This window comes from Heterocephalus glaber, unplaced genomic scaffold, assembly GCF_053883595.1.
Source record: "Heterocephalus glaber isolate CG9 unplaced genomic scaffold, H.glaber_assembly_v1.0 deba00001805, whole genome shotgun sequence".
Taxonomy (NCBI): Eukaryota; Metazoa; Chordata; class Mammalia; order Rodentia; family Bathyergidae; genus Heterocephalus; species Heterocephalus glaber.
Window position 1 is genome coordinate 2,577,918 of NW_028258480.1, and position 21,082 is coordinate 2,598,999.

The 21,082-nt window shown below is 38.7% G+C and overlaps 2 pseudogenes; both read left to right on the top strand.

Annotated features, from left to right (window-relative positions):
* The first annotated feature begins 6,343 nt into the window (after positions 1–6,343).
* LOC101716151 (mitochondrial import receptor subunit TOM7 homolog pseudogene) lies at positions 6,344–6,505 on the top strand (annotated as a pseudogene).
* A 12,707-nt stretch (positions 6,506–19,212) lies between these two features.
* LOC101725409 (olfactory receptor 5B2-like) lies at positions 19,213–20,732 on the top strand (annotated as a pseudogene).
* The last annotated feature ends 350 nt before the right edge of the window (positions 20,733–21,082 follow it).

Sequence of the window (21,082 nt, forward strand, 5' to 3'; positions counted from 1 at the left end):
GATGGAACATTGTGATTGTAACTTGGTGGGATGCACCTTCCCTGGAGAATTTCCTCTGTGATCTTTCCCAGGTTCTGATTTGAAGTGAACACTGACAGTAATACTCTCACTTGTGCAAAAGTTTGACATTGAAAAAATGCTGTGTCCGAAATAAATACAGAGTGAAGAGTAAAAGTATCCTGGGTTCTGCTGTCTAAACCATCCTTAAGGCTATTGATGTATGCAAACACAATACAGTGTTCTTTTCTATACCTCATGTTAATGTGAATATGTGCACAACAGGCTCAAAGATGCCCATAAATAGAAGAAATGTCCTCAAGATGTCTCATGATAACAAAAGGATGTGGTAGGTTTTGCCATCCTTGAATATAATGTGCTGGTTTTGGCAGTTAACTTTATGTGTTTTTGGCTGGATTAACAGATTTTCTGGCTAAGAGACAGCCAACAAATGATGTTACTGTGTGTCAGTGAGTGTGTTTCCAGAAGAGCCGTGTGCTTAAAGCAGTGGAGTAAACAGGATCTGTGCTCCTCACTGTGGGGCCAGTTTTCTCTCTCTCTCTCCCTCTGACCTTTAGAGCTCCATCTCTGACACTCTCAGCCATCATGGAATGACCTGTGCCTCTTCTTTGTCCTTCGCTCGTGGACACCTACACCAGTAGCAAGTCCCCTCCTCTGGCTCAGGTCCTTGCCTCTGACTCAGGGAGCCCCTCCGCCATTGTCCTTCAGATTACGGACAGAGCATTGCTAGAGTTCACAGCCTCCATGTCGTGCACAATGACGCCCTCAGCACGCATTCTCTTGTGTGTCTGCATGTGTTCTGTGGATTCTTTTACTTGAGGTCCCTGACTAAAGCATACTTGCTTAAAAGTTGTAACATAACATTTGATTTGTCTAAGAGAATACAATTTTGGGTAAGAGGTTTTATTTTCGCTAATACTGTTAGAGTCATAATTTCAGAAAATACGATATATATTATAAAATGAAAAGGTTTCTCTTTCCATATTTTAATGAGCAATGTATAAATCTTGAATCTCATGGGAATTAATACATATTTTTTACTATGTTATTTCATACATCAAACATGTTCATATTTTAATTTTCAAAAGGATACATTGGAATAAGAAAATACAGGAAATATAGCAATCTTTTAAATATATTCATATATTGCTATATTCAGATTAAAAATTAAGCCTGGGATCCAGTAACATTGTATATTTTTCTACAAATGCTTTGAACTATAATGCTAACCATTGTTTTGTACTGTTGGTCAGTTACATTCTTCCTTGCAGTTTTGTCCCCTCTCCCAGTTTTTGCATTGATTTTCTTTTTTGCCATTTCTTCACAAATTCAACCAGACTCATGCCTCAGGTCCTTTGCACTTGCTCTTCCCTGTGTGGAAAGTTCTAATTTCATTCAGAGCACTGACTCAATGTGTCTCCATCATAGAGTCCTTCCCTGACCACTTTCATCAGCTGTGCAGTCTTTAGTCATCAAGTACACTGTTCCTGATGTTATGGCTTGTGTCTAGTAGTCCCCCAAAGCCTCACGTGGTCTTAGGTAGGGCCTTTACGAGGTGGCTGGATCTAGGGTGTTTAACGCTATGATCCAGGAGGTGATGCTGGACTGATTCATGGTGTGATGTGACGATTAAGCCTGCCCTACCCTGAGCATGAATGCTACCTGCTCTAAGGGTGGGTAGCCTAGATTGAGTATAAAGGACAGAAAGAGTGTTGTTGCTTTTTGGTCATCACTTGCTGTTGCTTCAATACTTTGCTGATTTGCTGCCTTCTGTCTGCCAGGACATTAACTTTGAGTGTTTGATATTTTGTTTCAGAATTTGGTACCTAGAGTGAGGTCTTTGCTGTGAGTATAACTGACCATGTTCCAGGAGCCTGTGGAACTGGCTTCTGGTAAGATGTTGGAAAGGTTGAAGATCCCAGCTTGGAATGCCTTAAGCTGTACTTGATGAGATTCTGGTAAGAATTCAGAAGAAAAGAATGCTGATAGAATGCTGCTAGGAAAGGCCAGGCTCAGAAGGTTTCTGCAGGGAAGAAGGATGACTGCATTAGTTTTTGGACTACAGAAAATGTGTATTATACCTTGCCAGAAAGTTTGCCTGCATTTTGCTTATGTCCACAGATTTTGCCTGAGAATGAGAGAAAGGGCAGTGGGCTAATTAAACTTGCAGTAGAAATTTCAAGGCAGTCTAAATTTGGAGTAGTGACATGTCTAATCTAGGGTGTTTTTAGCTAGATCTATGCTGAAAATCAAGAGTGAAGAGCCCAGTAGAATGATTTAAAATGTTGTGCATTTTGTTGGGAACGAAGCTCCAGTAAAGCTGTGGACTGCAAAGATACAGCAGAGGAGAAGGAACAGAATAATGGAAAAGATGGTCTGAGTGGAACACGAGAACTAGCGGGACTTCAGGATTTGCAGCCTCAAGTTTGCAAAGGTGAAAGACTTTGCTTTGAGAAGAGAGCCCCAGAGCACCATGTTGGAGAATGGTGGCAGCCTGGGCAAGTTGTTTCTTAGGATTTGGTTTGTAGACACCCATACCCTACAGCCAAGAGAAAAGGAAGCCTGGCTACTGCTCCAGTTGCTGGCAGACATTGTCATCATCTGTGTGGTACTGATTTTAAGTGTATTCAGAATGCAAGAGCTCTGGGGTCAAGAATGCTTCTACCCAGATTCAGGAAAGGCCTGGGAAGCCAGGCAGGGTGCCCCTAAGAGGGCAATGTGTGAAGCTGTGAGTGGAGACTCCAGAAGTTTGGAAAAGGAAGGATTGTGGAACATTTGAGGAAAACTGCAAGGAAGGAGCAGATCTGGCCCAAGAGAGAAGCCCTGGGAGTTACAACCTGCAGCAGTGACATGGGGGAGGAGATACCCAAGCCCTTTGGAGTTAACAATTTGCCACAGATTGCTTTGGATGCTGAACTATAGGAAGTACTATTTCCCTTGCTGGATTTTGGACTTGCTTTGGCCACATTCCTTTCTACCTTCCTATTTGTACCTTTCGGAACAGTAATGTTTTTATTGTGCCACTGAATACTGGAAGTTTTCAACTTTCTTTGTGTTTGTACAGGGGCTCAGAACTAAGAGTTGGCTTTAAATCTCAGAGGAGACTTTGGACCTAGGCTGGTCAGGAATGTTGAAGCTGTTAGGACTTTGGCAATTCTTGGAGATGGAGATGGAGTACATGCCCATTTCATACAGGGATGTGTACAAGAGATTGGCAAGTCAGGGTCAGAATGTTATGGCTGTGTCCAGATGTGCCCCCAAGGCCTCATGTGGTCATAGGTGGGGCTTTTCAGAGATGGCTGCTTCTAGAGTGTGTGATTATGGGATTGAGGGTGTGCAATTACTAAATTAGACTATTGATTGGTTTGGCATAGTTCGGAGTGTAGATAATGGAAAGGCCCACCCTGAGTGTGACTACCACCCACCCTAAATGTGTGTAGTCTGAATATAAAATAAGGAGCAGAAAGAGGGCTGGTGTGGTTACTTGTAGCTTGTTGCTTATTGCCTTGCTGCCTTCTGCCTTCAGTGTACTGTTTGTCCCCTGCAATGCCCCTCTCCCATTCCACCCTGTCTTGGAGCCAGCCAACTATGACCTGAAATCTCTACAAGCTGTGAGTGAAATAAACTTTTCCTCCTTTAATTTCAGTGTTGGGTATTTTGTATCCACAAAGAGAAAAGAAAGCAAATACAGATGAATTAGACACAGAAGCTTAAATGCCATGTGGTATCTCTCATGTGAATAAGGCAAAGTACAAACAAAGAGTATGATAAGAATTGTAGAGAAAGAACAAAAGGGATAGATCTCTTGCAAGTTGGAATCCTGAAAACTGAGGATGAGGAGAGAGTGAGAGAGGAAGTAGAAGTTGAAGAATTAATAAATGCCACATACAGGAACCTAAAAACCTCAATGAATGAAAACATTATGTGTTATAAGTATAAGCTAAAAAGAATGAAAATGGGGAAAGGGGATTGAGAGGCAGGAGGTGGTGGGAAGGGGAAGGGATTAGTAAAAGAGACAAGAGGTATTATATACATGGACCCAATTCCCCAAGATGAATGTAAACCTCATGTAGTATGAACATGTGCTAAGGAAATAAAATAAACAATAAATTTAATGTTAATTAGTGTTTAATGTTTAATTCATATTAGACCTACAGAATCCTGATTGATAGTAATAATTGTGTTACAATTTGCATATATGTTATGTAAAAATTTTTATGAAAATCCTCAGCAGATGATCAAATATCATTATCTCTTTTGTTACAGAAGAGAAGCTGAAGTTTTAAAAAGAGGATAGATTCCTTATCTAAATTTGAAGGGAAGTAACCTAGATGCATACAAAAAGTATTTCAATGTGATATTTCATTTGTCTGTCCCAAGAAAGGAGTGATTACTTGGGAAACACACTATCCCCAGGCCAGTGATCACAGACAGACTTTAGAGCTGCCTTGGGAACAGGCAAAATGTAGCATTCTGATCTATAGCAATACTAGCAGGTTAGTGTGCTTCAGTGTGCTCTTGCCAAACTTCTTGTCCTTATATTTGTGATATTAAGGAACAACCAAGTTTAGTGTCAGCCTAGGTGTCCAGGGGAAGGCCTTCCCCAGACGATAATGTGAAGCAACCAGTTCACTGGGAGTAGATTAGTGTTTTAATCTCAGGATATCTAAATGAATTTGCCAACAGACCGGTGAGAACACAATGGGCTGATGTGAAGGAGCCCACCATGAAGCCCACCTGTGGACAGCAGATCTCAAACAACCACAGTGTCTTGAGAAGACATGTGGCCCAAATCACACGTCTGATCTAGCTACAATCAGCAGTGGCTGTTAGTATTTCCTTGGCTATAATTGCAAATCACCAAGGGACAGTCAACAGCAGAAAGAAAGTTTTGTTCCCTCCCTCTGCTGTGCTCCTTTAGGAGGCTATGGGTATGGAGTATAACAGGGAAATGCAAATTTGTTATCCACAAACTTTGGCCTAAATGCCTGAATGGGTGCTTCTATGGTGACTCTACTTGGCCCCGCACAGAACTCAAAGGGCGTGAACCCAATAAGCTGATGACTGTGGACAGCACTTGTGACTATTTTGGCCCCATTGAGCAGTTTGTGAAGTTGGGCCATGCTTTCTAAGAAATGACCTGGGTCATGCTAAAAATCACAGCAATGTGAGTTGTGACAAGTATATGCTTGGCTGGCCTTCTATAGCTGAAACAGTGACAACACACCAATGGTACATTTCTGGCAGAGCTGAACTTGAGGAACATCAAGAGGAGAAATATTGAAAATAGATAATGGTTTAGAGAAAATAAGCAGTTTATAATTTCTTGAGAGAAAAGACACAGGCCAAATCAGATTAGGTAGATTGGCATATACTTAATCTATCAATGCCTGTATGAGAGTAAGTGACAGAAAGAACAAGAAATTTGAGGCATCTATGATCTCACCATCTAACAGTTAAAATTAACAGCCAGAAATTGAGTAGATAGTGATAAATAAAGGAGAAGTCTCAGAGACATTAAAGCAGATATTTAAAAAGTTCTTTTTTTTTTTGGTACCAGGGATGGAACTCAGGACCTTGCACGTCTGAGGCAGGCAGCAGAACCACTGAGCTAAACCTCCAGCCCTAAAAAATGTTCTTTTAAGAAAACTCAATTTTCTTGCAAATAAAAGAAATAATTCAATACTAAAAATTTTATAGAGATTGAATCAATTTTTAAATAAACAAAAATTAATAAATTTAAAGTATGTTCCATTAAACTAAAAACAATGAAAAACATCGATTGAAGGACTGATCAGTAGGGGAAAAAAACAAACAAATGAGGGACCTCAATTACAGAAAACAGGGGAAAAAGCGTGAACATGAAAAAATAATACAGGAAGGTTATACAGCCGTAGAGAATAAGTATTTCATTTTGGGGTGCTTAAAAGGCTCTGGAAAAACACAAAAGAGTTGAAAGATTATTCAAAGAAATAATAACAGAAAATTTTGAAAAGTGGAGAAAGGTACAGTGTATCAGAAATCAAAAGGTCACTTTTCAGATTCAACTTAACCAAGTCTACCCCAATTCATTTCAGAATCATTCTAAGGAAAAACAACAGGAGAATATGGTTAAGACAAGAGAGAAGAAAAAACACATAGATAAAGGCTGTCCTAATTTCCCTGAGAGCACATTTCCCAGCACAAAGCTTACAAGCCAACTGAGAGGAGAGTGACAAAAGATTTGCACTGTAGGAAAGGCAAAAAATTGCAACCAGGAATATGGTGCCCAGAAACTCTATCCTTCAAAAAGAAAGACATAAAGACATTGCTGAGAGAGGTCACTATGGTGAAGCTGAGTAAAGAGCCTAAGAAGAGTCTGCAACAGCTCTTCAAAGGCAGCCAGTTTGCTCTCTGCTGGGATTTTATTTCTCTTGTGACCTACCTGGGATTTAAAAGAGGTGCAGATCCTGGAATGACTGTGCCAAAAGTTTTGAGTGTTCTATAAAACCAGAAGTTGGCTCAGAAAAGTGGCAATTGTAGTGACAACAACTGAGGCACTGAGGCAGTCACCTGTGCCTGACTCCCAGCCCAATTCCTGTGCCCACGCAACACTGGCTGCCCTGACCATGCAAGTAACTTTTCTTCTAAAGAAAATATTATGGAGGGGCTTCCAGGCCACCATTCATCCCACCACTCCTGGCCCAGAGGTAGAGGCTTCTGAGCCACCATCACACGCTCCCAGCTCAGAGGAGTTGAGAGGAGCAGGCACCAACAGCACCCCCCTCCCTGGGTCAAAATGAGAAGACACATAAATAAGTCTCAAAACCAGACTTCCAGATCACCCACAGCAACCCCAAAAGGAAATGAGATGGAAAACTCTGATACTCAATCACCTGGAATCCCTGAACTGGCAACAAAAGAGGATCTGGAAAAAATGAAATCAGAAATAATTTCTCAGGTAACAGCAGAGATTGTGCTTGTACTGCAAGACATGATTAATAAATCTAGAGAGGAGCTGAGGAACATGATGGAATCCCAACATAGGCAATAAATGAAATCCATCAAACAGATGCAAACAGATTTCCAGGAGATCAAAAATTCCACTGAAGGTCTACACAGCAGAATGAGTCATGTGAGGATAGAATTTCAGATATAGAAGATAAGATTGTAATTAGTGACCAGGAAAAGAAAAATTGCTTCAAAATTATAAGGGAACATGAGAAATCAATCCAGCAGCTGCTAGACAATGCAAAGAAGAATAACATAAGACTGATTTGAGTCAAAGAAGAAAGAGAAGAGAGTGCAGATGACATAAAAAAAAACTGTTCACAGAAGTGATGGCAGAAAACTTCCCAAGCAGGGCAAAAGAACTTGACATAGAGATAAGTGAGGCATATAGGACTCCAAATAGCCTTGATCAAAAACAAAATCTACACATAGGTATATAATTGTTAAGATTCCAGAAAATCAACAGAAGAACAAAGTTCTCCAAGCAGTTAGAGAAAAGAAACAAATCACATACAAAGTAAAGCCCATCAGAATCACAGCAGACTTCTCAAGGCAATCCCTCATGGCAAGAAGAGCTTAGAGTGATGTACTCCAAGCCCTAAAGGAAAACAGCCTCCAACACAGATTGATGTACCCTGCAAAACTCTCTTTCAAAATTGATGGAGAAAGAAGATACTTTCATGACAAACAGCACCTTAGGAACTTCATGAATACCAAACCAGAACTCCAAAAAATTTTAGACATTATCCTAGGATCAGACAATGAGGATCACAGCTCCAGGAAGCACAGCTGAATGAACTCATCTGGCATGACTGGAAATTAAATGTAAAGGGGGATAATCCAACAAAAAGAAAAACTCATGACAATGATAAGCCAATACATATCAGTTAAAACCATAGATGTTAATGGTCTCAATTCATCAATCAAAAAAAAAAGATGGGCAGAATGGGTCAAGAAGCAAAATCCAACAATATGCTGCATACAAGAAACACACTTAATTCAAAAAGAAACTCATAGACTGAAAGAGAAAGGGTAGAAAACAATACTCCATGTGACAGGAACCCGAAAAAAAGCAGGAGTAGTTATCCTCTTTGCAGACCAAGTAGATTTCAAACCAACACTGATTAAGAGAGATGAAGAAGGACACTACATCCTTGTAAAGGGAAGAATCCAAGAGGAAGAGATGACAATCATAAATATCTATGCACCAAACACTAGTGCGCCCAACTAGATAAAACAAATACTAATGGACATGAAAAGTCATATATGCACTAATACAATTGTAGTGGGGGACCTCAATACCCCACTGTCACAAAGAGATAAATCAACTAGACAAAAAATAAGTAATGAAATACTAGAACTCAATTGAACTCTTCAACAAATGAAATTAACAGATGTTTACAGAGTGTTCCACCCCATAAAATAAGAATACACATTCTTTTCGGCTACACATGGGTCATTCTCCAAACTAGACCACATACTCACTCATAGAATGTATTTAGGTAAGTGCAAAGGAATTGAAGTTATCCCCTGTATATTATCAGACCATAGTGCAATGAAATTGGAGATCCATAGCAAAAGAACCTGCAAAAACTTCATAAACACATGGAAATTGAACAACACACTTCTGAATAACCAAAGGGTCACAGAGGAAATTAAAGAAGAAATCAGACTGTTCCTACAATTAAATGACAATGACAATACATATATTGGAATCTATGGGACACAATGAAAGCAGTCTTATGAGGGAAATTCATAGCAGTGAAGACACATATAAGGAAAACAGAGAGAACCCAAGTAACTACCTGATGCTGAACCTCAAACTTCTACAAAAAGAAGAGCAGGACAAACCCAAAGTTCATACAAGGGAGAAAATTGCAAAGATCAGAGCAGAAATCAATTCATTGGAGACAAAGAGAATGATACAAAAAATTAATGAAGCCAAGAGTTTGTTCTTCAAAAGAATAAACAAAATTGACAAACCCTTACCAAGCCTTATCAGAAAAAGGAAAGAAAAGGCCGAAATTCATACAGTTACAAATGAAAAAGGTGAAATTACCACAGAATCAGCAGAAATACAGAGGATCATCAATACCTGCTTCAAGAAGCTGCATGCCAATAAGATGGAAAACACAGAAGAAACAGATTCCTAGATACATATGAATTATGAAAGTTGAATGGAGAAGACCTAAAAAGTCTAAATGACACAATATCACCCAATAAGATTGAAAATGTAATTAAAAACTTACTAAGAAAAGCCCAGGTCCTCATGGCTTCACTGTTGAAATCTACAAGACATTTAGAGAGGAACTACTGCCACTACTGTCTAAACTCTTCAATGAAATTAAAAGGGAAGCAATACTCCCAAATTCATTCCTGGAAGCAAGCATCACCTTGATCCCCAAAGCAGAGAAAGACCCAACTGAAAAAGAGAACTATAGGCCAATCTCACTAATGGACATAGATGCAAAAATCCTTAAGATAATGGCAAACAGAATGCAGAAGATCATCAAGAAGATCATACACCCTGATCAAGTGGGATTCATCCCAGGGATGCAGGGATGGTTCAACATATGTAAATCAATCAATGTAATAGCAATAGAGCCAAGGACAAAAACCATGTGATTATCTCCATACATACAGAAAAAGCATGTGATAAAATCTAACATGCATGTATGATTTTAAAAAAACCTACAAAAAATTGGAATAGATGATTTCTACCTCAATCTGATCAGAGCCCTCCATAAAAAACCAACAGCCAATATCATATGACATGGTCAAAAACTGAAATCCTTCACACTAAAATCAGGAACAAGACAAGGATGTCGACTATCACCACTCTTCTTCAATATAATTCTGGAAACATTAGCCATGACAATTAGAAAAGAGAAAGAAATAAAAGGAATAAAGGTAGGAAATGAAGAAGTCAAGTTGTCATGATTTGCAGATGACATGATACACTATATAGAAGACCCCAAGAACTCCACCAAAAGTCTTCTAGACTTAATAACCAAATTCAGCAGACTAGCTGGATACAAGGTCAACACACAAAAATCAATAGCTTTCCTCTACACGAACAACACACCCACTGAGACAGAAATAGGGCAAACAATTCCATTCACAATAGCATCCAAAGAACTGAAGTACCTAGGAATCAACCTAACAAAAGAAATCAAATACTTCTTTTCTGAAAACTATAGCACTCTGAAAAGAGAGATTGAAGACAATGTCAGAAAATGGAAAGACATCCCCTGCTCCTGGGTAGGAAGGATCAACATAGTGAAAATGGCTATACTTCCAAAACTACTGTACAGATTCAGTGCAATCCCAATTGAAACCCCAGCAGCATATTTCACGGACCTTGAGAAAACAATCAAAAAATTCATTTGAAATAAGAAGAGACCCAGATAGCAAAAGGAATTCTAGATAACAGAGACATGGCAGGGGGGATCACAATCCCCAACTTGAAATTATACTACAAAGCTACTGTGATAAAAACAGCTTGGTATTGGTAAAGAAACAGACCTCAGGACCAGTGGAACAGATTAGAAGATGCCAAAACACCTCCAGACACATTCAGCCATCTCATCTTTGATAAAGGAGCCAAATATCCTCACTGGAGAAAAGATAGCCTCTTTAATATATGGTGCTGGAAAAATTGGCTTTCAGCTTGTCAAATATTAAAACTAGACCTATATCTTTCACCATGCACTAAACTGAACTCCAAATGGATTAAAGATCTAAATATTAAAGTAAAAACTCTGAATTGGCTGGAACAGAGGTTAGGTCAAACTCTTAAAAGACATTGGTGTAGGAAAAGATTTTATGAGCAAAACCTCAGTTGCCCATGAACTAACACAAACAATCAACAAGTGGGATCTCTTCTTACTAAAAAGCTTCTGCACAGCGAGAGAAATCACCAGCAGTGTCAAGAGACAACCTATAATGTGGGAAAAAAAATCTCCACCTGCTGTTCCTCAGACAAAGGTCTACTATCTCGAATCTATAAAAAACTTAAAAAGATCAGACCTCCCAAATTTAAATACCCAATCTAAAAATGGGTGTCTGAAATGAACAGACATTTCTCAGACAAAGAAGTAGGAATGCCAAATACACATATGAAAAAATGATCCACTTCACTGGTCGTTCTAGAGATGCAAATGAAAACAATGCTGAGATTCCACCTCACCCCAGAAAATGGCTCCTATCATGAAATCAACCAACAACAAATGCTGGCGGGGCTGTGGGGAAAGAGGAACCCTGCTACACTGCTGGTGGGAGTGTAGACTGGTGCAAGCACTGTGGAAATCAGTATGGAGATACCTCAAAGAACTAGGACTGGAAGTCCCATTTGACCCAGCTATTCCCCTGCTGGGTATCTTCCCCCCAAAATTAAAGGAATCATACCACAGGGATATATGTGCACCCATGTTCATAGCAGCACAGTTTGTGATAGCTAAAACTTGGCAACAGCCCAAATGCCCATCAACTGGAGACTGGATCAAGAAAATGTTGTTTTTGTATAAAATGGAGTACTACTCAGCCATAAAAAATGAGAAATTAGAGACATTTACAGCTAAGTGGATGCACATTGAGGCAATACTCTTAAGGGAAATAAATAGGACACACATGTGTAAATACCGAATAGTTTCTCTGGTGTGAGAAACTGAAAGTGTAAATAAGGACTAAAAAGTACAATAGATAATGTGAAGTAGGAAGAAAAGGAGTGAAGTGGAAGGGGAAGTTGGAGGGGTAGGGGAAAGGAAAGAAGGGAATGGAATTAATATGAGAAAATGAAAAAAATGGAAACAAAGTCTTTGTAAATAGGGAAGGGTAGATCGGGTGAAGGGAGGGCAGGGAATAGGGAAAAAAAAAAAGAACCAAGATACATCATGTAAAGGTGCAAGTTCCCAATGATAAATGTAAATATATTGTATACCAAAAATATACCAATTAAAGAATTAAAGAAAAATAAAAATACAAAGAGCATAACAAACCCAAAGCTCATACAAGAGAGGAAATTATAAAGATTAGAGCAGAAATCAATGCACTGGAGACTAAGAGAAGGATGCAAAAAAATTAATGAATCAAAGAGTTGGTTTTTCAAAAGAATAAATAAAAGAGATAAACCATTAGCCAACCTTATCAAAAAAAAAGGAAAGAAAAGGCTCAAATCCATGCAATCAAGAATTAAAAAGGTGAAGTCACAACAGATCCAGGAGATATCCAAAACATCATCAATTCTTACTTCAAGAACCTGTACTCTAATAAAATGCAAAACACAGAAGAAATGGACAGATTCCCAGACACATAAGAATTACCAATGTTAAATGAAGAAGATATAGAAATTTTAAACACCCCAATTATGAGTGAAATGGAAAAATGTAAGAAAAATAAAAAGTTTACCAACAAAGAAAAACCCAGGTCCTAATGGCTTCACTGCTGAATTCTACAAGAGTTTTAAAGAACTATCACCATTATTCTTTAAACTCATTAAGGAAATTGAAAGAGAAACAAAGCTTCCAAATTCATTCCTGGAAGCAATTATTACTTTGATTCCAAAACCAGGGAAAGACACAACCCAAAAAGAAAACTACAGGCCAATCTCCCTAATAAATATTGATGCAAAAATCCTCAACAAGATACTGGCAAATAGAATACAAAGGGTCATCAAGAAGATCATACACCCTGACCAAGTCAGATTTATCCCAGTGATGGAAGGATGGTTCAACATTCGTAAATCAATAAACATAATACACTATATTAACAGACTCAAGGACAAAAACCATATGATCATCTCAACAGATACAGAAAAAGGATTTGACAAAATCCAACACCTACTCATGATTTTTTAAAAAAACCTACAGAAAATTGGAATAGAAGGTCTTTATCTCAACTTGATTAAGGCTATCTATGAAAAACCAATAGCCAACATAATGCTAAATGGTCAAAAACTGAAAATTTTCACATTAAAATCAGGAACAAGACAAGGATGCCCACTATCACCACTCCTGTTCAATATAGTTCTGGAAATATTAGCCACAGCAATTAGAACAGAGAAAGAAATAAAAGGAATAAAGATAGGAAAGGAAGAAGTTAACCTGTCGTTATTTGCTGATATGATACTTTACATAGAAGACCCAAAAAACTCCGCAAAAAGACTTGTAGACTTAATTGACAGATTCAGTAGAGTAGCTGGATACAAGGTCAACACTCAAAAAACAATAGCCTTCTTGTACACAAATAACAGACTCACTGAGAGAGAAATTAGGAAAGCAATTCCTTTTACAATAGCATCCAAAAAAATGAAATATGTAGGAATCAATCTAACAAAGAAAGCAAAAGAACTCTACACTGAAAACTATAGCACTCTGAAAAAAGAGATCAAAGAGGACATGAGAAAATGGAAAGACATCCCTTGCTCCTGGATAGGAAGAACCAATATAGTGAAAATGGTCATACTTCCAAAACTACTATATAGATTCAATGTAATTCCGATTGAAATTCTACCAATATACTTCACAGAATTAGAGAAAACAATCCAAAAATTCATTTGGAACAAGAAGACCCAAAATAGCAAAAGCAATTCTAGGCAACAGAGACATGGCTAGGGGTATCACAATCACCAACTTGAAACTATACTACAAACCTACTGTGATAAAAACAGCATGGTACTGGCAAAAACAGACCCAAAGATCAGTGGAATAGATTAGAAGATGCAGAAACAACTCCAGACATACTCAGCCACCTCACCTTTGACAAAGGAGCCAACCATCCTCACTGGAGGAAAGATAGCCTCTTTAATAAATGGTGTTGGAAAAACTGGATTTCAATCTGCCAAAGATTAAAACTTGTCCCATGCCTATCACCATGCACTAAATTAAGATCAAAGTGGATTAAAAATTTAAATATTAGGAGAGAATCTAATTTGCTGAAAGGTAAGTTAAGTAGAATTCTTGAATATATTGGTATAAGAAAAGATTTTATGAACAAAACCTCAATGGCATGGGAACTTGCACAAAGAATCAACAACTGGGATCTTATCTTATTAAAAAACTTCTGCACTTCAAGAGAAACCACCAACAGAGCCAAGAGACAACCTACAATGTGGAAAAAAATTTTCAGCAACAGTACCTTAGACAAAGAACTACTATCTAGAATATATAAAGAACTGAAAAAAATCAGACACCCCAAATTCAAAGATGCAATTCAAAAATGGTCATTGCTGGTTGGAGTGCAGATTGATTCAAACCACTGTGGAAATTAGTATGGAGATACCTGAAAGAACTAGGCTTAGAGGTTCCATTCGACCCAGCTATCCCCCTGCCGTTTATCTTCACAAAAGAATTAAAAGAATCTTACCACAGCGATAAATGTGCACCCATGTTTATAGCTGCAGAGTTCATAAGAGAAAAAGGTTGGAATCAGCCCAAGTGCCCATCAACTGGAGACTAGATAAAGAAGATGTGTTTTTTTATAAAATGGTGTACTACTCAGCCATAAAGAATGAGAAACTACAGACATTTATAGCTAAATGAATGCATATTGAGGCCATCCTCTTAAGTGAAATAAATAGGACACACATGTGTAAATACCGAATAGTTTCTCTGGTGTGAGAAACTGAAAGTGTAAGTAAGGATATACACGGATGACATGGTCTAATAACATATTTCTCAGATTGTGTTTCCATCGTGTCTTATGACTGTATTGAAATTTAAATTAGGGAGAAGTTTGGCTTATGTGAAGTCGGCTAAGTAACTGGAGTTTTTTTTCCAGGTCGTTATTTGTTTAATGTTGATTTGGGGGATCTTTCTGAAACAAATCACATCCTCTGGTGTCTTGCTGGTGCTAGAGATGCTTTTTTAAGTTATATGGGAAAATGTTTAAGTGCTTTTCAGTTTTTTTTTTTATTGAGTTCCACTGTATTTGAATATTATTATAGATTTTTGCCCTTGCATTTTTCTTCTTTGAGTGGTTTTAATTTTTTTGTATGTGTGTGTGTTTGATAATAAAGTTATTTTTTAAAAAGAAGTAAAAGCAGCAAATATGCAGATGAAAAAATGTTCAGCATCACTGGTCATTGGAGAGATGCAAATGAAAACAATGCTGAGATTACACCTCACTCCAGAAAGAATGGCTGCTATCAAAGAATCAATCAATAACAAATGCAGCTGGGGTTGTGGGGAGAAAGGAACCCTTCTCCATTGGTGGTGGGAGTGCAGACTGGTGCAGCTACTGTAGAAATCCGTATGGAGATACCTCAAAGAACTAGGGCTGGAAGTCCCATTTGACCCAGCTATTCCCCTTCTGGGTTTCTTTCCAAAAGAATTAAAAGAATCATACCACAGTGATATATGTGCACCCATGTTTATAGTGGCACAGTTCATAATAGCTAAAGTTTGGAAACAGACCAAGTGTCCATCAACTGGAAACTGGATAAAGATGTGCTTTTTTTAATAAAATCGAGTACTACTCAATCAGAAAGAATGAGAAACTAGAGACATTTATAGCTAAATGGATGCATATTGAGGCCATACTCTTAACTAAAGTAAATAGGATACACGTGTAAATACTGAATAGTTTCTCTTGTGTGAGAAACTGAAAGTGTAAATAAGGATTAAAACAATTTAAATGAATAATTGATAATATGAAATAGGAAGAAAAGGTTCTTTGGGATAGAGGAAGTGGGAGGGGAATGGGAAAGGAAAAATTATGAGAAAAAAATGGAAACAAAGTCTGTGTAAATAGGGAAGGGTGGAGGGGGTGAAGGGTGCAGAGGTAATGGGGAAAAAATAAAAACCATGATACATCATGTACAGGTACAAGCACCCAATGATAAATGTGAATGTATCATATACCTAAAATGTACCAGTAAAAGAATTTAAGAAAAAAAATTTGCTAGGTGAACAGAGTTGGGCTGGAGAGAGCAGGGAGAAGGAGGGATAGGGAAGGTTAGTGAGTTGTTACTAAGTCATTGTGAGGATGGAAACGCCTGTGTGTATTACAGAGTAGGATGATAATCACTAGCAATTATATACTGTAGTCTTCAGGTAGGTAGAAGAAAAGCAGAGTTCACTGTACACAATAAATATTTGAAGAAACATACTTGTTTATCTTCAAGTACTACAAAGTTATTAATATAACCATGTATCTCAAAATAACTGTAATATTTAAAATACATAAGTCTTCATTTATCAGGGTGAAATACATTTAATTAAAACATGTAGCCATGTTGGTCCCTGCAGACAGCTTAATGTCTTCTTCCCTAAGAGTCTGGGATGAGGAGCTGTATGTATCCTCAGGGGGAAATCTCCAGAGATCACAGTGGCTCATAATTGTCTCCAAATCTTCATGTAGAAGCCTCTGGGAACCTGACTCCAGCTGACAGCAGTTGAGAATGGATGTGTTGCTGCCTTTGCTATTGGATGTCACTGACCCATCTGAGAGAAAGTCCATGTCACCAGTTCAGGACAGATTCTCACCTGAGGACTGGCTGGGAGCCTGCAGCTGCAGCCAGGGAAATCTATGAAAGGGAAGTGACATGGAGGGACTTTTAAAGGATGAACTGTTGGAGAGGAGATTTAAAGATCTCTCGTTATTTACAGACACACTTCTGTGAAAGAAGTAATCACAATGTTTATTTTACAGATAAAAAAGACGTCATTTTTCCAATAACACAGAAGGAACTCATGGTACCTGTGCATCATGATCCATGTGAATATCCTCTTTTCCATTTTTCCAACCTTGCCTTAGGGACATTGGAAAGGGTGACTACTGTCTGAGACAAAGGAGCTCCTCTTCTAGAACATCAGCAATGTTCAGGGAATATTTCTATGATCGCAGAGCAGTATTCTGTACTGACTGCTGTTCCTCCCTTAGCAAACAGGTAAACTTCTACATGCCACAAACATTTTAGTCGCAAATGTAATTTATGCAATGTGTCCTAACTCTACATATGATACATTATTAAACAATAAAGATGTTTTCTAAATATTGCTTAAATGTTGAATGAGGCAGTGGTATAAATGGCTTTCATAGAGACTTTGGTCATTCATAAGTCAAATAATTTTTCTTTGCCATAAAATATGAACAAAAATGAAGACCGATGATGCTTTGAGTGGATACTGACATTATCTGTCTTGCCATATATTTGTATCTCACCTGGAGTTTCAAAAAAGCACAAACATAAACTCAGTATAGTGAACTGATACTTCTTTAATTTGCAAAAGGTGCCTAGCTGAATTAGTAAAATCCTGAATGCTCATTCTTGGTAGGTTTCTTTCACTCTTGAATCTCAAGTTACCTATTACTTATATAATCTTGCAGGATAACATAAATTCCCAGTTCTGCTGTTTATTCATGGATATGTAACCATATTATATGTAATACATCCACACTGTTTCCATACAAATTGCTTACCAAATGTTGTAAAACATAGTATATGTTAAAAGTAGACATGTGTGACAAATTTGATGAAATAATATCTTCATTGAGATGGTTGATAAATGTAATTTGAAAAAAGCTGAGAAAAACAAGATGATAGGAAATAATAATTTCCTTCCAAAGATTGCAATATAAATTTACAAATATTAAATGCTCTTTCCACACAGAAAGAGACTCAAATAAAAATTTTAAGTCCTAGCTCTCTGTAAATTTGCTATATGATGACAGTAATGACTGAAAGACTGAGTTTAAGAACAAAAGATATTTGTCTCAAACTGAAATATGGATTTCAAGGAAGAAATTTTGACAAAGCCTGTCCCACGTGGAGTTCCAGCAGCCACAATCACATCCATGGAGTAGAACGAGACCCTGAAGTCCTGGTGAACACAGAAAATCAAAGAGTCCTCTGTGGGGAGAAAGGTAACTGGGGAGGGAAACTAAAGACTTCCAGGTCACCTGCAACCAGAGCCCTCAGTGTTACAGACCTGATTAACAACTTCTTCAAAACCATTATTCCATCCTAATAATAACATGAGAGCTGCCATTTATCAGGATTAGCTTTACACCCACCATTTTACTGTCCTTTAGTTACTTTTTAATTCTCATAGTAATGCCTGAAAGTCAGTGTCCTTGCTCCGTTTATTATCCAGATGCCAATGTTATGTTCACTGTGGTTCCTGGAGGGCTAAAAACTGCTGGATGGTCAATGTGTGGTCTGACCTGTGTCCCTTCAGATCCTAAATTCTGTGCTCTGCTGCATCTGCTGTTCCTCCTTCCCTGGAATCCCCTGAGCCAGGGTGCATGCTCCACCCTGGTGACCTCAGCACAGCCCTGTACCTAGAGAGAAGCCATGAGGGTCAGGAGTTAAACTCCTCTTCAACTTGAGCAAAAGATGATGCTGTTAACAACATCAATGTCAACATTTATAGATGTGCTCATGGTAACAAGTAGGAGATAGTGCAGAAAAATTTCCAGGTTCATTCAGAACTTAACTGCCTGAGACATTTTGTCATTGAAGAATTGATCATTTCATGTTTTTTATGTTTTGGTTAGATTTATCTCCAGATGAAGTTCACACATAACCTATAAGTTAGTTCACTATAAAAACTGAACACTGAGTTTGAAAGAAAGGAGAAAATGACTTATTATGAATTCAGTTAATTTCAGTTTGACTTGAATCACTTAGGAACCCATCAGCATAGGTCACAGTTCACTGTGTGTGTGGAGTAGAGACTGCCATTCCACATCTGTGCAGCTGTGGATGAGTGACCCAAGCTCTGTGATTCATAATTTACGTGAGAGACACAACAAATCCAAACCACACATCACTGGAGGGAGATAGTGGATGTACATCTAAAGTGGAGGGATGATTTTATGCAGGAGAACAACTTGAAAGTGTCAGATTTTACTGTGTTCAGGGGGAGTGAATCTGCTGACAGACTCATCCAAAGAATTTTTGATCAAGCTACTGTATTAAACCATCTGTATTTTATTTTACATATTTAAACATTTTGAGATGACATAGATGATCCATTAAATTTTTAAGATTTTAAAGTCTGTAAAATGACATACAATTAATAGAATGAGCTACATTTTCAAGAAATTACTTCTGGAGAATCTTCATTTACAAATCCATCTAACATTACACACTACATATGGTGCATTTACCTTCTGATTTCAGTTCAGTTTCTTTAGTTTCTTTATTTTTCTGTACCTTCTTTCCCTTTGCTACAGCACATGTAGAGGTTCTGGACAGCACTGTTGGAGAACAGGACACAGATGACCGAGTTCCTCCTCCTGGGACTGACTGACGACCCACACCTGCGGGTTCCCCTCTTCATCACCTTCCTCCTCATCTACACCATCACTGTGGCTGGGAACCTGGGGATGATCCTGATGATCCTCCTGGACCCTCGTCTGCACACTCCCATGTACTTTTTCCTGGGTAACCTGTCTCTTGTGGACTTTTGCTCCTCCTCAGCTGTCACTCCCTCAGTCATGGCAGGGCTCCTGACAGGAAACAAGGTCATTTCCTACAATGCCTGTGCTGCTCAGATGTTCCTGTTTGCAGCCCTCATTTGTGTAGAAAACTATCTCTTGACTACAATGGCCTATGACCGCTATGCAGTAGTGTGCAAACCCCTGCACTACACCACCACCATGACCACAAATGTGTGTGTAGGTCTCCTCATAGGCTGATATGTCAGCTCATTCCTGAATGCCTGCATTCATGTTGCCAACATTTTCAGCCTTTCCTTTTGCAGCTCCAATGTGGTCCATCACTTTTTCTGTGATGGTCCAGCAGTCGTGGCTCTCTCTTGCTCTGACAAAAAAGTTACTGAGCTGGTTCTTGTTTATCTTACAAGCTTTCATATCTGTTTTGCCATCCTGATTATCACAACATCCTACATCTTCATTTTTGGCACCATTCTAAGAATGCGCTCAGTTGCAGGACATCGCAAGGCTCTGTCCACCTGTGCCTCCCACTTCACTGCTGTCTCCATCTTCTATGGTACTACAATATCCATGTACCTGCAGCCCAGCTCCAGTCACTCCATGGACACTGAAAAAATTGCCTCTGTGTTCTACACCATGGTGATCCCCATGCTGAACCCTATGGTCTACAGCCTGAGGAGCAAGGAGGTCAAGAGTGCATTCTTAAAGGTCAAGAGTGCAGTCAGTTTTTGGAGGCCCAGTCAGGAGTAGGATTTTGACTGTAAGTTTGTGAGATGAACCATCTCTGGGTTTCTTTCTTTCAGCTTTCCTCTAGGTATTGTGTTACATTTTGAGGCCTATGTTGAAATTAAATTATTGAAATGATTCTTTCACTTGTGGAAAAGTCGATGAACATGATAAAAGCTACTATGTCCAGAAATAAATAGAGAGTGACAATGCTTATGATATCCCCATGTCTGCAGCCTAAAAGAACCTTAAGGATATTGATGTGTGCATGCATTACATAGGTGTTCTTTTTTGTACCTCATGGAAATGGAAATGTGTGTATCATGGGCTCAAAGATGCCCATAAGTACAAGCAACGTCCATGGGGGTCTCATGATGACAAACAAAAGTGGATGTGGTAGGTTTCATCAGACTCGAATAGAATATGTTATTGGTGGCAGTTAATTTTATGACTTCATTTGGCTGAATAATGAGATACTCAGGTAACCAGGAAACATTTTTAACTTTTTCTGTGTGTGTCTCTGTGAGTGTTTGCAAAGAGTCTGGTATTTAATGTAGTTGATCATTAAGGAAGTCTATGCTCTTCATTGTTGGAAATAGCACAAAAAGTCAAGAGAGAGCAAGTTTCTCTTTCTCTCTCTCTCTCTCTTTCTCTGTCTTTCTCTCTCTCTCTCTCCACCCCTCACCTTTAGAGGATTTCCCTTCTGACACTCTCAGACACCAGGGAATGACCTGTACCACTTCTTGGTCTCCAGTCTCCCACACTCACACCAGGCCCCTCCCATCCTCTCTCCCAGGCCTTCATGTCAGACTCAGTGAGCCCCTGCCAGCCTTGACATAGGATTGCTGAGGGAGCTTCCTGGGACTTCACCCCTCCCTGGCATACATCACAGTGCCTCCAACACACGTCCTCCTCCGAGTTTATACCTGTTATGTTAATTCTGATTCAC